Below are 15,952 nucleotides of genomic sequence, written 5' to 3'. Positions count from 1 at the left end.
CGGGGGACAGGGACCGTGTCCAACCTGATAGGCTCGCATCTACCCCAGTGCTTACTTAGTTCAGTGCTTAGCACCTAATAAGCACTCAACAAATACCATAAAAAGAAAAGAAAAAAAGGGGATCCTCTCCGCTCCTCATGCCCTCCCATCTCAATCCCCCAAATCGCCTTTATAGCTCTATTTATTAAGCACTGTTTCCTTGCCAAAGCACTATTCTAAGGGCTGGCTTGATCACAGATCATGAGGTTAGATACCTTCGAGATTTCCCAGGAAGCTTTTCAGAGCAAGTATGCCAGCCCTCCGTGCCATCTTGGAACACAGACCCCAAGAAGCCCTCTCCCCCATGCTTCAGCTCTTCTAATTCATAGATACGTCCAGAAACTACAGATCCAGCCCTGTGATGCCTACGTCCCACAGTCGCCCTTCACCCTCCTCCCTCTTCACCCCAGCCCACCTCCAGCCCCAGCCTGATGACTAGATTCGCTTGTCCGACAGGAAGCCATAAGCCAAAGAGGGAACAGGTCAGAGAGACTTCTTCCTCTCTCCTTCCCCCAAACACACCCCGGACCTTTCCAAAACTCATAATGATATTTAACAGATCAGCAACACTCCCGCCCTGGGAAAGAATGATATAAAACTAAAGGCACGGCTGATATCTGCCTAATACCGTTCACTCGTCCAGTGGTATTTATTGAGCGCTTACTATATGCAGAGCATTGTGCTAAGCGCTTGGATTGTACAACTGGGCACCAGAAAGAGACGATCCCTGCCCAATAACAGGGTCACAGTCTAAACGGACTCTTCTCAGATGCAACCGCAGAAAGCAGCACTGTTCTTCTCAGTGTTCTTTATCAAAGCGTAAGCTCCCTGGGTGCAGGGTTCATGTCCAGCAACTCCACTATATTGTACTTCCCCAAGCATTTAGTCCGGTGCCCTGCATAATAAATCAATAAATACCATCGACTGACTAAAAGGAGAAGAGAGACGATCACTATTACTCTGTTCCCTAACCATTTTCGGACAAATAGCATCATCCAACTTGACGAGAAAACCATCCTATGAACCATTATTAATTTTCCTATTATTAATCTCACAAACTTTCCGCTTTAAAATACAATAGGCGTCATTGGTAAGTAAAGCAAATGTAAATTTAAACTGAATTTGAATAGGATTCTGACCCAAAGAGACCACAATCATGGATTTTGCAGAAATTAGGGACAAACGGTTATGTTCCATCTAAGGGACGTACAAAAACATTTTCGGACCTCAGGCTTGAGTTCTTCAGCAAATTCCGGTGTGTTTTCCCATTCAGAGCTTAAAGAACAGATCTGTTCATGCTGTGGGACTAAATCAAATATTGTCTTCCAGGTACACAGTGCAATTTAAAAATCAATTTGCTGTTTAACTGGCAACAGGACAATGATTTCTGGGCCAGTGCACTGTATTTGAATGTTCACTTCACTTCTTTCTCTCTCTCTCTCTCTCTCTATCTCTGTTCCCCTCTATTTTTTGTTCTCTGCAACAGTTTCCTCAAAAGGCATGTGAGTGACCCTACTTCCTTCCCACTTCACTCCCTGCTCTTTGAGAAGCAGCATGGCTTAGTGGATAGAGCAACGGTCTGGGAGTCCGAAGGTCCTGGGTTCTAATCCCAGCTCTGCCACATGTCTGCTGTGTGACCGCGGGCAAGTCACGTCACTTCCTTGGGCACCTCATCTGTAAAATGGGCATAACACTGTAAGCACCATCTGAATAACCTGTCTTTACCCCAGCACTTAGAACAGTGTTTGGCACCTAGTGAGCGCTGTAAAAGTTTCTTATTCATTATCATCTCTGTTTTATTCCTTTTCCTCCCAAAGTGTAGGAAGAGCCAACAGGGTCTCTAGGAGGAATTTATCTCATAGCGCGGGAAAGCAAGTGACTGGGCCTAGGGAGACCCACTGGTCTCTTACCTAAATGGTCCGGCCTAGATTCACTCTGAATCTTCTGAGATGATGGGTCGCTTCCCCAAGATAACGATATCTGCAGATTTTTCTTTCCTCTTCGGAAGAACGATTTAATTTTCAGAATAAGAATGATTTAAATTTAATTAATTTAATTTTAATTTCCCCCAAATGGTGGGATCGACACCTTCACCTAACAAACCTGCCAGCCAACACCGTTTTAGCGCTCTCTGAGGAAGGCGAGGTCAGCTGAAGGAGAGAAAGGCATCGGGTGAAGGGAACCGCGGTGAAACTTGCCTTCATCAACGACCTACGGAAAAGAGAGCGGAGTCTTGTAAGGGCTTCACTTTGCCCACAAAACTCCAGTTTGGGGACGCTCTTAGGGAAACCGCAAACAATCGGTGGTATTTATCGAGGACTTGATGTGTGCTGAGCACTGGACTAAGCACTTGGGAGAGTACAATACAACAGGTGCTAAAAAAAGATCCCTGCCCTCAAGAAGCTTGTAGCTTAAAGGAGAACTCACTCTAGACTGTGAGCTCGTTGTGGGTAAGGAACATGCCTGCCTGGTATTATTTTGTACTCTCCCAAGCGCTGAATACAGTGTTCTGCACACAGTAAACCCTCAATAATTGAATAAATGAATGACAACTAGCATTCCAGTAATCCCCATTGATAAGAGCCTAAGAATATCACTTTGGTAGAATTGAGGAAAACGTACGTAAGATCTATTTCAATCACTCCCCTCTCTACTTGCTTTGAGACAGTCCTGGGAGGCTGGAGGGTAATAGAGTCCTGCAGAGGAGGGCAGATAATCTGCCCTTTCCCAAGGATCGCAAAGCTGACGCGCAGCCTCGCTTGCACAAACGAGAGCCATCTTGCCAACCTCATCGCCCCGAGGACCTAAGGGGACACTCCTGTCCCATTTTAAAATATTCCATAGACACGCCAATAAGCATTAAAAGTCAATTTTATTTTCCATCCCCCAAATATAATCGGATTTATGTACGTCTGACACCGAGTGTCCTTGAATATGAAGTAAAACGGCAAAAACGGTGATTGTATTTCTTTTCAAAGAAGGAATCTGACTTCAGGGGTTAGAACAAAGGCCTCCAAATCACGATTCCCGGATTCCCTCCCAACACCATCACTGAGTCGACCCAAAGGCGAAGTGGACTTGCACCACGGGCTCAGGGAGCTAGTCCGTTCCCTGCCTCTGAGCAGGATTAGAGAGAGGCTCTTCTACACAGGTGTCCGTAAATCCTGCTCCTGAAGGTTGCAATGAAGAGGCCACCCACTTCCTCACAGCCCGCACAAAATCCTTTCGGTGAGTGAGGATTCCTAATTGGATTTCTAAAAATCTCTCGCTGTACCGACAGGTTGCTTCCCTGGCGTATGCCTCGGTTTCCCCCCCGAAGGGAAACCTCAGCTCACTGATCTCCTACTACATCCCAGCTTCTCCTCCAAGAGGGCCTTCCTAACAAAGCCCATATCGATCAGTGGTATTTATTGAGCACTAAGTGCAGAACACTGTACAGAGCACTTGGGACAGCACAACAGAATGAGCAGACACATTCCCCTGCCCATAACGAGCTTACAGTCTAGAGGGGGAGACAGACATTAACAGAAATAATTGATCATTTCTAACGTCAAGATGAGAGAAGCACTGTGTGGCTTAGTGGAAAGAGCCCGGGCTTGGGAGTCGGAGGTCATGGGTTCTAATCCCGGCTCTGCCGCTTGTCTGCTGTGTGACCTCGGGCAAGTCGCTTCACTTCTCTGGGCCTCAGTTCCCTCATCTGTAAAATGGGGATTAAGACTGTGAGCTGATTACCTTGTATCTACCCCAGCGCTTAGAACAGTGCTTGGCCCATAGGAAGCTCTTAACAGATACGATCATCATAATAATTATCATGTACATAAACATGCTGTGGGACCTAGGTACACTTTCACGTAGGGCTTGGCGCATGGTGAGCGCTTTAGCAAATAATGCTATTTATTGAGCTCTTGCTGTGTGCAGAGCTTTATGCTAAGCGCTTGGAAGAATGCAATACAAGAGAGTAGGTACAATGATCCATGGCTACCAGAAGCTTACAGGTCAGCAGGGGGGAGAGATAGTAAAATAAATTACAGATTGATATTTACATAAAGGCTACGGCCACATTTTTCCTGCTCGCTCTCCCTGCTGCTTGCTTCTAAGCACTTGATAATCACCCCACTCTCAGCCCCATGGCACTTATCCTTACACCCTGCCACTTCCCCTATCTGTAATGTAGAGAAGCAGCGTGGCTCAGTGGAAAGAGCACGGGCTTTGGAGTCAGAGGTCGTGGGTTCGAATCCCGGCTCCGCCACCGGTCAACTGTGTGACTGTGGGCAAGTCACTTCACTTCTCTGGGCCTCAGTTCCCTCATCTGTAAAATGGGGATGAAAACTGTGAGCCCCACGGGGGACAACCTGATTCCCTTGTGTCTACCCCAGCGCTTAGAACAGTGCTCTGCACATAGTAAGCGCTTAACAAATACCAACATTATTATTATTAGGTCATGGATTCGAATTCCGGCTCTGCCGCCTGTCAGCTGGGTGACTGTGGGCGAGTCACTTGACTTCTCTGTGCCTCAGTTACCTCATCTGTAAAATGGGGATTAAGACTCTGAGCCCCACATGGGACAACCTGATGCCCCTGTGTCTACCCCAGCACTCAGAGCAGTGCTCTGCACTTAGTAAGCGCTTAACAAATACCAACATTATTATTATTATTACTATTAATCTATTTCAGTGTCTGTCTCCCCCTCTAGTCTGTAAACTCCCTGTGGGCAAGGGCTGGGTCAACCAAGTCTGTTGTACTCTCCCAAGCTCTCAGTACAGTGCTCTGCACACATCAAACAATAGATATCACTGATTGCGGTCGAGAAGGGGCAACCTGGACGGAGAAGTGTGTTTCCAGGCTACTTTCCACCCTCCGGTTGAGAGGTTCTGGAAAACTTTGAAAGCCAGGATTGTGCATAATTGAATGCGGCTCAGAAACACCACAGTTTCTTAAAATGGCAATCCTGCATCACACTAACACGCCTGCCAGGTTTACATGGAAATAGTTTTTCTTTACTGTCAAGAAGCAAGATAAACAAGGTAAACTGGGAGATCTGAGAGGAGCAGATGAACCCGAAGGTAACTAACTGGAAAAGCTTAACTGCCTGTGCCACATGGCATAGTGGATAGAGCACGTGTCTGGGAGTAAGAAGTTCATGAGTTCTAATCCTGACTTCTCCACTTGTCTGCTGTGTGACCTTGGGCAAGCCACTTCACTTCTCTGGGTCTCGGTTCCCTCATCTGCAAAATGGGAATTGAGACCGGGAGCCCCAAGTGGGACGGGGACTGTGCTCAACCCGGTTTTCTTGTATCCACCCCAGTGCTTAGTTCAGTGCCTGACACATAGTAAGAGCTTAACAAATGCTATTATTATGACTATTATTATTATCATTGTCTTGTAAGGGTAACAAAGATGAGCACGAGGGTCAAGAACAAAACGTTTCCCTGAATTATCCAGAGACTCCTAGCTTCTGTGAGACTCAGTTATGAGACTCACTTTTCCAGAACATGGGCCAATTTCCTCCTTCTTCTTGGAAGGCTAGTCTGTATCTGGCTCAGTCCTAATTCTGAGGCCTGAATAGTCTGGACAGACCAATATCCCACTTCCATCTCTTCACAGGGACCTCAACACCATGCAGTGGAGCGAGGGATTGCTGGACTTGTAACAGGGTGTCCTACAACATTGGGTTTGGTGTTTGATTTCTTTCTCCGCCAGCCTTCCTGTCTTTCTTCCTGGTTGTAGCTAGTGGAGTGGATCAAAGTGCTCTCATCTTCCGGGCTGAACCCAAAAGACTCTAGCGATAATGAGTAATATAACGGTATTTGTTAAGTGCTCACTGTGTGCCAAGCACTGTTCTAAACTCTGGGGTAGAGACGAGGTAATCAGGTTGGACACGGTCCCTGTCCCGCGTGGAGCTCCATGTCTCAATTCCCATTTTACAGACGGGTGAACTAAGGCACGAGCCAATTTATTTGTCCTGACCAGGGTCATGCAGCGGACGAGCGGTGGATCCGGGATTAGAACTCACGTTCTCTGGCTCCCAAGCCTGTGCCCGTTCTACTAGGCCTTGTCTGCTTCCAGTAGTTAACCCTGTGGGTCCCTCCGTCCGTGAACTCCGCTGAGAACAGCAGTGCGGCTTAGTGGGTAGAACATGGGTCTAGGAGTCGGAGGACCTGGGTTCTAATGCCGCTACATGTCTGTACGTGACCATGGGCAAATTGCTTCTCTAGGCCTCAGTTACTTTATCTGTAAAATTGGGGTTAAGACCGTGGGCCCACTGTGGGACAGGGACTGTCTCCAAACTAATAAAATGGTGCTCGGCACATGGTAAATCCTTAACAAGTACCATCATTATTATCGTTAACTACCTCCTCTTTACCCCCAAGAGCTACAGAGCCTGAGCCGAGGGGGAGAGGGATTGAACCTGGGGGAGTTCTGGGGTAAGCAAATGCCCTAGTCACCCACAGTGCCGAGGGTAGATGTGAGATCAGGCCGGGGGCGGGCGACTGTTGTTTTAAGATGAGGGAGGGAAGATGGCCACCCTGTGAGACCATGTCAACAGGGTGCAATCTTCAGCTTTGGGGCTAGGCTCCCTTGCCCCAGAGCTCCTTCCATCGTGTCCCCATTTCACTTCCCTGTTTCCCGTGCCTAAAATCCCTTGTCAGGAAAGAGTGCAATACGAAAGTCAAAAGTGCCTTCTGTACTGTTCGGTCATTCCTACACCTCCATTTCTTCCAGCCTCTTCTGCCTCATCCACTTATGCCAGTTTCCTCCTGCCTCTCCACCCTTTTCTATAGCACTTTTAAAGTGTTTACTAAGTGCCAGGCACCGCATTAAGTCCTGGGGGAGACATAAACTAATCAGGTTGGACACAGTATACGTTCCACATGGGGTTCGGTGGAAAAGAGCACGGGGCTTTGGAGTCGGAGGTCATGAGTTCGAATCCCGGCTCTGCCACTTGTCAGCCGTGTCACTGTGGGCGAGTCACTTAACTTCTCGGTGCCTCAGTTCCCTCATCCGTAAAATGGGGATGAAGACTGTGAGCCCCACGTGGGACAACCTGAGTCCCCTGTGTCTACCCCAGTGCTTGGAACAGTGCTCTGCACATAGTAAGCGCTTAACGAATACCGACATTATTATTTTAAAGATGAGAGGACTGAGGAACAGAGAATTTAAGTGCCTTGCCCAAGGTCACAGAGCAGACAATCGGCAGACCTGGGGTTAGAACTCAGGTCCTCTGAGTCCAGGCAAACGTTCTTCCCACTACAGCGGGCGGCTTCTAGCCTCTTCTCTGACAGAGGGTGAAGAGGCTTTGCCTAAATCCGCAAGCCTCAATCATTTTACTGGAGGAAGCAAAATATCTGATAAATAAGGAATCCGGACCTCGGAGTAAACAGGTGTAGACACAAACTGGCAAGAGGAGGCAGAGAAGTTTCTTACTCCCACGCTCGGGTTCAACCAACTTCCTCTGAATGAGATCCATTGGCAGTCTCTTTTCAGAGACTTGGAGTTAACTCTTAAAAACATCGAAGGGTTGCCCATCACTCTGACAGATTCGAGCCCAGGGCCTGCCTTTCCATCTGCCACGCTCGGAGTCCCGTCGATCTACAGATGACATGCTTTGGAGAAGATTAAAGTAAAGGAGAAAGTAAATCAAATCAATGTGAAGATACTGAGTAATGTCAATGCCAGCTGGAACTCGCTGTAAGGAATGATTACAAATCATCAAGCCAGAGCTCTAACTTTTGTACTCGTTTCTTCCTCTAAGTGTTACATTTTCAACTCTGAATTCTGCATCTCATCTAGCTCAGCAACAGTTCGATTATTATGCCAGCAATCTGACAGCCACGCAGAACGCCCCCAAACTTAAAAATGTGCAGGAGTCGTTTCTCTTCTAGGCCGCAAATGCCCAAGCCTCAACATTAAATCAGACCAGAGAGGATCAAGAGCCGGTAGAGGATCAGGGCGTTAGCCGGCCAGTGTCCCCAAAAGAAACTCTCACCTGGGTAACCAGATCTGCAGAAAACATAAGGAAGCAGAGGATTGAGCAATTTCCCAGTGAGTTCTAGATCTCTCAGGCCTCAGTGGGAGCGACTTTTCCGCCCGGAGAAACCTCTCTGGACTATAAGCTGCTTGTGGGCCGGGAACACGTCACGGAACACACCCGGCTCTGCCACTTGTCAGCTGTGTGACTGTGGGCAGGTCACTTGACTTCTCGGTGCCTCGGTTACCTCATCTGTAAAATGGGGATTATCTGTGAGCCTCACGTGGGACAAACCGATTACCCTGTATCTGCCCCAGCGCTTAGAACGGTGCTCTGCACATAGTGAGCGCTTAACAAATACCAACACTATCTATCAATCCTCTCATAGCTTTCTCTCCCAAGTGCTTAGTGAGCATGACTGAGGGACTGATTGATCAATCCATAAATCATATTTATTGAGCGTTTTCTGTGTGCAGAGCACTGTATCAAGCGGTTGCCTGAATTTCCATTTCATTCTGAAGTAACACACCCTCCAGACTAAGGCTGAGCAGACAGGAAAGCCAAGGCTGCACACCAGGGACCCATTGGGATTTACATACAAAAAACACTCAGGACACGTCACGCCGCTCCTCACAAAAACTCCAGGCGCTGCTCATCCACCTCGGCATCAAACAAAAACTCCTCACTATTGGTTTCAAAGCACTCTACCGCCTTGCCCCCTCCGACCTCGCCTCATTTTTCTCCTTTTACAGCCAGGCTGCACACTCGGCTCTTCTAGGGCTAACCTTCTCACTGTGCCTTGATCTCGCCCGTCTCCCTGCCATCCCCTCGTCCATATCCGGCTTCTGGCCTGGAACGTCCTCCCTCCTCTAATCCGACAGATAATTTCTCTCCCCTGCTTCAAAGCCTTACTGAAAGCCCAATTCCTCCAGGAGGCCCTCCCAGACGAAGCTCCATTTTCCCTCATCTCCCCCTCCTTTCTGCATCCCCCGGACTTGTTCCATTTGCTCTTCCACCCTCCCTGCCCCGCAGCGCTTATGTACACGTCTGTGATTTTATTTATTTGTATTGCTGTCTGTCTCCACCCCTCTAGACTGTAAACCCACTGTGGGCAGGGAATGTGACTGTTTACTGTTGTATGGTACTCTCCCAAGTGCTTAGTACAGTGTTCTGCACCAAGTAAGTTCTCAAGAAAAGACTGAATGAATGAGTGAATGAATACCATTATGCCACTCCTGAAATGGGAGACCCATTTCAGCGTGGATCAGTGGAAAGAGCACGGGCTTTGGAGTCCGAGATCATGGGTTCGAATCCCGGCTCTGCCACTCGCCAGCTGTGTGACTTTGGGCGAGTCACTTAACTTCTCTGTGCCTCAGTTACTTCATCTGTAAAATGGGGATTAAGACTGTGAGCCCCACGGGGGACAACCTGATTCCCTTGTCTCTACCCCAGCGCTTAGAACAGCGCTCTGCATATAGTAAGCGCTTAACAAATACCAAATTATTATTATTTCAAGAGGGTATAGTGATGTAGTCCAAAGTCAGAAGCAATTGTCTACCCCAAGATGCAACCCAGCAGGAAAATTGAGAGGAGGGGTCATTTTTCAGCTGTCTGTACCTATCTCCTGGGGTCAGTGATCAACCTTTTCATACAAATAAAAGGGCTGGGCTGGGCTGGTCTACGGGGGCAGCTTAAAGCAGAAGACAGGGAAATCATCTGATGAGTCCGACTCTGTAGGCCACCTAAGATGGATAACCCAGAGAGCGCAGTGAGTTTTCTGCTTGGCTGATCCACACTGGCCCAAATGATTCGGTTCGCCAAGCCATTGCCCAACGCGCTGCTTCTGCTGGGCTGCCCGAAAATTACAGGGACATTTCCCTCTCCTTTTTCGCTTCTGATTTGCTTGCATTGGTAAACACAGCTTAACGGCTTCACTGACCGCGAAACCCCCACGTGGAGGCTGGAGTGCTATCCGGTCAAATACGGTCACTTCAGGGCTTCTTCCTGGAGTGCTTGGAACAATGCTGCGCACCCAGTAAGTGCTCAGTCGACACCACTGATCAGTGGATACGCCCTGTCCCGGACTGCAAACAACCTCCTCAGCACCCGAAGGTCCTCCCATCGTTCCCCAAAAAACCAGTCACCCTCAGTGCTGAAAGGCCACGTGGGCTGGAAACCCGTTTCCCCAGAGGGTCAGCGCGTTCATCCTTCGGTCATATTTGTTGAGCACTTTCTGCATGCAAAGCACTGTACTGAGCACTTGGGAGAGTACGATACAATAACAGACCTATTCCCTGCCGGCAGAGAGGATAGGGTAGAGATCTGTGTCACCTGGAGAATTTTTGAGACGAAGCCCTCTCCAGGCATTCTCAGGGCCGTAGGGCATCACCCATCCAATTTTTGCATCCCTGCCCTTTACAATCTGCCGAATCAATGTTGGAACGAAAACCTGGGTAACTAAGGACTGTGCCTGAGTGACGAGGAGCCTGACAACTCTGATCGTTGAGTACACATAATATCAATCACATTTATTGAGTGCTTACGGTGTGCACAGCACCGTACTAAGCACTTGGGAAAATGCAATATAACAGAGCTGGTAGGCACGTATAATGAACACCCCAATACCATAGCTGTTCTTACTATTCCTGTAGAAATCCGCTCCTGGTTCTCAACCGTGCCCGAATCCCAAAGACGACGCTAATTCCTGGCTCAACTTGTCTACTGTGTGACCTTGGGCAAGTCACTTAACTTCTCTGTACCTCGGTTGCCTCATCTGCAATATGGGGATTCAATACCTGTTTCTCCTCCTACTAAGACTGTGAGCCTCATGTGGCACTCGATCAGTACAGTGCTTGGGACATAATAATAATAATAATAATGTTGGTATCTGTTAAGCGCTTACTATGTGCCGAGCCCTGTTCTAAGCGCTGGGGTAGATACGGGCTAATCAGGTTGCCTCACGTGAGGCTCACAGTCTGAATCCCCATTTTACGGATGAGGCAACTGAGGCACCAAAAAGTGAAGTGACTTGCCCAAAGTCACACGGGTGACCGTTGGGGGAGCCGGGATTAGAACCCATGACCTATGACTCCTGAGCCCGGGATCTTTCCATAGTATGTGTTTAACAAATATTATTATTAGCAGTATCATTATTACCATAGCCAATGACATTGAGTTTCTATCATGAAATAAAACTTAATGAAATTGTAATCAACCAATTACGCTCCTTCTTTCATAACATCTGTTGGATAAAAATGGAACACATACATGTCCGTAATTCATACGTTACATACTTGTCTGGAGACTTTCTTTCACTTGGATAAAAGTGTTTCCTTCCAAGCTAAGGCAGGGGGATAAAACCTTTCCAGGTCCTGGGTTGGAAGCCAGACGTGTCGGTGTTATCACAAAAATAGGCACCTAACTGCAAATAAAAACTGTTCTGAAGCAATCAAATAAATAAGAACCAGAAAATGCTCAGAAGAGGACGAGCTGATGGAAGGATTTACATTAATAGCACATCTTTTATTCAGATGGATGATAAGAATATGGAAACTCAGAATCACTATTTCGGCAGGATTCTTTTTTCTTGGGAGAGACGCAATTTATGGTTACATACATTTGCAAGAATAAATTCAGGAGCTGCTGATTCAAATTAGCTAGTTCTTCAGGGCAAACCCAGGCCTTGCTTGCAGCAATGCCGGCAAGAGAATCTGAGAAGAATGTGATTTAGCCCATACTCGCTTCTTCCTCCACTAAAACGGAGGTTGTACTGCGAAGGAGCCGTGACCAGACATGGTGACAGCTGAAACGGCGTTGGTTCTCTGACTGGTTACATGTGAAGCCGCTTCACTCCACCAGAATGCGGGTGGAGGTTGGGGAATATTCTTTCCATCGGTGAAGATGAAAGAGCTAAGCACACCCTCTCCAGTGCACCCAAGCTGAGGTTTTGCGATGTTATTTCCAGGAAGAAATACCAGACAAGATAATGCATACTAAACTCCCAGTCTAATCTCCCGTCTGATTAACTCCCCTTCCTAAAAACCTCCAGCGGTTGCCTATCAACCTCCGCACGAAACAAAAACTTCTCACTCTAGGCTTCAAGGCTCTCCATCACCTCGCCCCTTCCTACCTCTCCTCCCTTCTCTCTTTCCACCGCCCGCCCCGCACGCTCCGCTCCTCCGCCGCCCACCTCCTCGCCGTCCCTCGGTCTCGCCCGTCCCGCCGTCGACCCCCGGGCCGCGTCCTCCCGCGGTGCCGGAGCGCCCTCCCTCCTCACCTCCGCCCAACTCATTCTCTTCCCCTCTTCAAATCCCTACTTAAATAAAGCTCACCTCCTCCAAGAGGCCTTCCCAGACTGAGCTCCCCTTTTCCCTCTGCTCCCTCTACCCACCCCCTTCACCTCTCCGTAGCTAAACCCTCTTCTCCCCCTTCTGCCTCCGCTCCTCCCCCTCTCCCGTCCCAACCCCTCGGCACTGTACTCGTCCGCTCGACTGCACATATCTTCATCACCCTTTTCATTTTGTTTAATGAGATGTACATCACCCTGATTCTATTTATTTGCCACTGTTTTAATGAGATGTTCTTCCCCTCGACTCTATTTATCGCCATCGTCCTCGTCTGTCCGTCTCCCCCGATTAGACCGTGAGCCCGTCAAAGGGCAGGGACTGTCTCTATCTGTTGCCGATTTGTACATTCCAAGCGCTTAGTCCAGTGCTCTGCACATAGTAAGCGCTCGATAAATACTATTGCATGAATGAAGAAAATAGAAAATTCTCTTTCCCAACAGGAAGTGTCTACTAAGTAGAATTCGCATGGTTAAGCATATTCTTGTCTACTAAGCAATTGGACCGGTGGAACTTGGCCATCTACCACGGCACATTCGGAAAGCTCTGTGCGCCGACTGAAGACAGAACGTTAAACGCACAATCATCCCCCAGCATTGTCTACTCAAAACAGTGGTTGTGATTACTGTTTGCATAACGTGGGGTGCAGCTTTCCCGTTGGCTTCTTTCAGATTTAGGGACGACTCATCCCAAAGGATCTAAAAGAAGGCGCTGGCTCGTCGTGGAATGGGAAAATAGGGCATAATTTTTCAGCGCTATTTCTTCTGCCATTTCAAATCAACGTCTTCCACATTTTGGCCCGGTAATCGTCGCTGATTCGCACTGGCCTCGAGGCAGCAGAAACCTAGTCAACCTCATCACATTTAGCAAGAGCTGAAAGGAAAGGAGTCTACCTGAAGCAAAGAAGAGGGCCAAAGCTTCCTGTCACTGTCAGGTTAAAAATCCTCAGTCAGATGTTCTACACATATACAAATAGATTCTATTTACCCTGCCTCCATCTGCAAAAGCACCCACAGACACGCTCTTCTTTTGTCCTGTTCTAGAGCAGAAATAGTCCCACTTTCCATTTAGCTGTTGCAGGATGAAAGCAGTGACTATTGATATGTAAAACATTCACTAAGGATTTAGGGGACAAAGCATTTTTTTTGGAAACCTGGTATTTATAGGCAGGAGAGCAAACATTTGTCTTGGTAAACTAGAAAATAAAAGCTATGAATATGAATTAGGTCTGTATTACTGTATTTATTTCATAAATGTAGCTTGCATAATTTAATAATGTAAATCTCACAGCCTCCGATAATTAAGGAACACTTTCAAAAATAAGATGCCCGACTGAGAGTAGTGTGGCCTCGTGGGAAGAGCAAGGGCCGTAGCGGAGCAGCATGGCATAGTGGATACAGCACGGGCCTGGGAGGCCGAAGGTCATGGGTTCCAATTCCGGCCCTGCCACTTGTCTGCTGGGAGACCTTGGGCAAGTCACTTTCCTTCTCTGAGCCTCAGTTACCTCATCTGTAAAATGGGGATTGAGACGGTGAGCCCCATATGGGACAGGGACTGTGTCCAACTTGATTTGCTTCTTTCTACCCCAGTGCTTAGTACAGTGTCTGGCACATAGTAAGTGCTTAAAAATACCAACGTTATCATTATTATTAGCATTACTGGACCTACGGTCTATTCCTGGCTCTGCCGCTTGTCTGCTACGTGACCTTAGACAAGTCGGTTAACCTCCCTGTGCTTCTGTTACCGCATCTGTAAAATGGAGATTAAAACTGTGAGCCCGATGTGGGACAGGGCCTTTGTTCAACCTGATTATCTTCTAGCTACCCCAGCACTTAGTACAACGCCTGACACATAGTACACATTCAACAAATACAACAACAAAATCATTTGATCTTCCAGAGATCAAGTACCACAAAAAAAACCCCAAAACTCTCAACCCAAACTCTGATGTAATAAGTGTAATGGAAAGTATGTAAATATATAAATGAAACAACAGGATATGGGGGAAAACTGGTTTGTCGTTTTGAGTAAAAAACATTATAGGAAATTATTTCATTTTCCAAAAGAGGTAAATATAATCACACTCCACTCATTCTGAGGGCTCTTCTTTATCCTTTTCATCTTTATCCTCTTCCCCCCCCCCCACTTCATTTTTAAAAATGAAAATTAGGCTATAAGAGTCCAATAGAAATGTATTGTCCAGAACCCAGTCTCTCAAATTTAAACCACCTTTCTTCTCGTCTTAATTTACATTTCCTGGGCTCTTTTTTAAGACTGCATATTTAGGTTACATGAATTATTGTAGAAGATGGGATTTGGCAATTTGAGTCTGTTTTCCAAAAGAAACTGTGATAATGGAATTGAGAACCCTCATGGGACAAGGAAATAAAGGAAAAAAAAGTGGAAATCATAAAGGTAACGCTTCAAAGGCAAAGCTAAGTGGAAAAGTGACCAATTATCCCAGTACACTTGAACCATATGGACTGCCAATCTGGATCAATCAGGCAAAGCCTACATGTTTTCTTCAGGAACAAGAAATAAGATTTAGATTTGAATTATTCAGGTAACTGTTTCAATTCCACCTCGTGGCAAAGTCATTATTCAGTTGTGGGGGCGGGGGGAAAGGCATAATTTACCTGTTGCACAAAATCACAAACAGTAGCGGCATCACAATCTACACAATGAGAGAAAGCTTCCAAGGGATGTTTTCTATCAAAAATTTCACGGAATAATGGAAGGCTAGACTAGAGCTCAGCAGAGAGGTATGACTCCCGATTGACTTGGGAGTCTGAATGATTGGCAACAGCGGTCCAAGGTACCGATTATCAATACGATTACTATTAATACTACTACTAATATTTGTTAAACACTTACTATATGCCAAGCACTGTGCTAAATGCTGGGGTAGCTGCAATACGGGCCGACTGCAAAAGGTCCCTGTCCCATATGGGATTCATAGTCTAAGGGGGAGGTAGAATAGGTATCTTGGCCCCGTTTTACAGATGAAAAGACAGCACCCCAGAAAAGTGTGGGGATTTGCTCAAGGTCACAGAGCAGACAAGTGGAGGAGCTGGGGTTAGAATCCAGGTCTTCTGACTCCCGGGGCCCAGAAGAACACAATTAATTGTGGTATTTGTTTAGCACTATGTGCCAAGAACCACACTAAGCACTGAGGTAGATATAAAGTAATCAGATCCCACAGGGATCCCACATAGCCTAAGTTTGGAGGGAGGTTTCTTATCAGCCCTGACTGGGTCCTTATCAATCAGGGATTTGCAAGTTCTCTAATAGTGGAGGCCACATCAAAGCATAAGCTTTTTTCCCTTTTTTTTCCTCACTTGGGATAATTCATCTTCCCTGTAGTGAATTTAACTCCCAATGTTTGAGTAGACAGACTAGAATTCTAGCCTTCTAGAGAAGCAGCGTGGCTCAGTGGAAAGAGCCCGGGCTTGGGAGTCAGAGGTCATGGGTTCTAATCCCCGCTCTGCCGCTTGTCAGCTGTGTGACTGCGGGCAGGTCACTTCACTTCTCTGTGCCTCAGTTCCCTCATCTGGAAAACGGGGATTAACTGGGAGCCTCACGTGGGACAACCTGACTCCCC

The 15,952-nt window shown here is 47.1% G+C and overlaps 1 protein-coding gene across 9 annotated transcripts in view; it reads right to left on the bottom strand.

The window, feature by feature from the left end:
* PTPRT (protein tyrosine phosphatase receptor type T) overlaps positions 1 to 15,952 on the bottom strand; it is a 900,646-nt gene that overhangs the window by 235,291 nt on the left and 649,403 nt on the right. The window lies entirely within an intron of this gene.

The sequence above is a fragment of the Ornithorhynchus anatinus genome, chromosome 8 (genome assembly GCF_004115215.2).
Source record: "Ornithorhynchus anatinus isolate Pmale09 chromosome 8, mOrnAna1.pri.v4, whole genome shotgun sequence".
NCBI lineage: Eukaryota > Metazoa > Chordata > Mammalia > Monotremata > Ornithorhynchidae > Ornithorhynchus > Ornithorhynchus anatinus.
The sequence above is the reverse complement of the archived record's forward strand: the minus strand, read 5'-3'. Positions and strand labels throughout refer to the sequence as shown.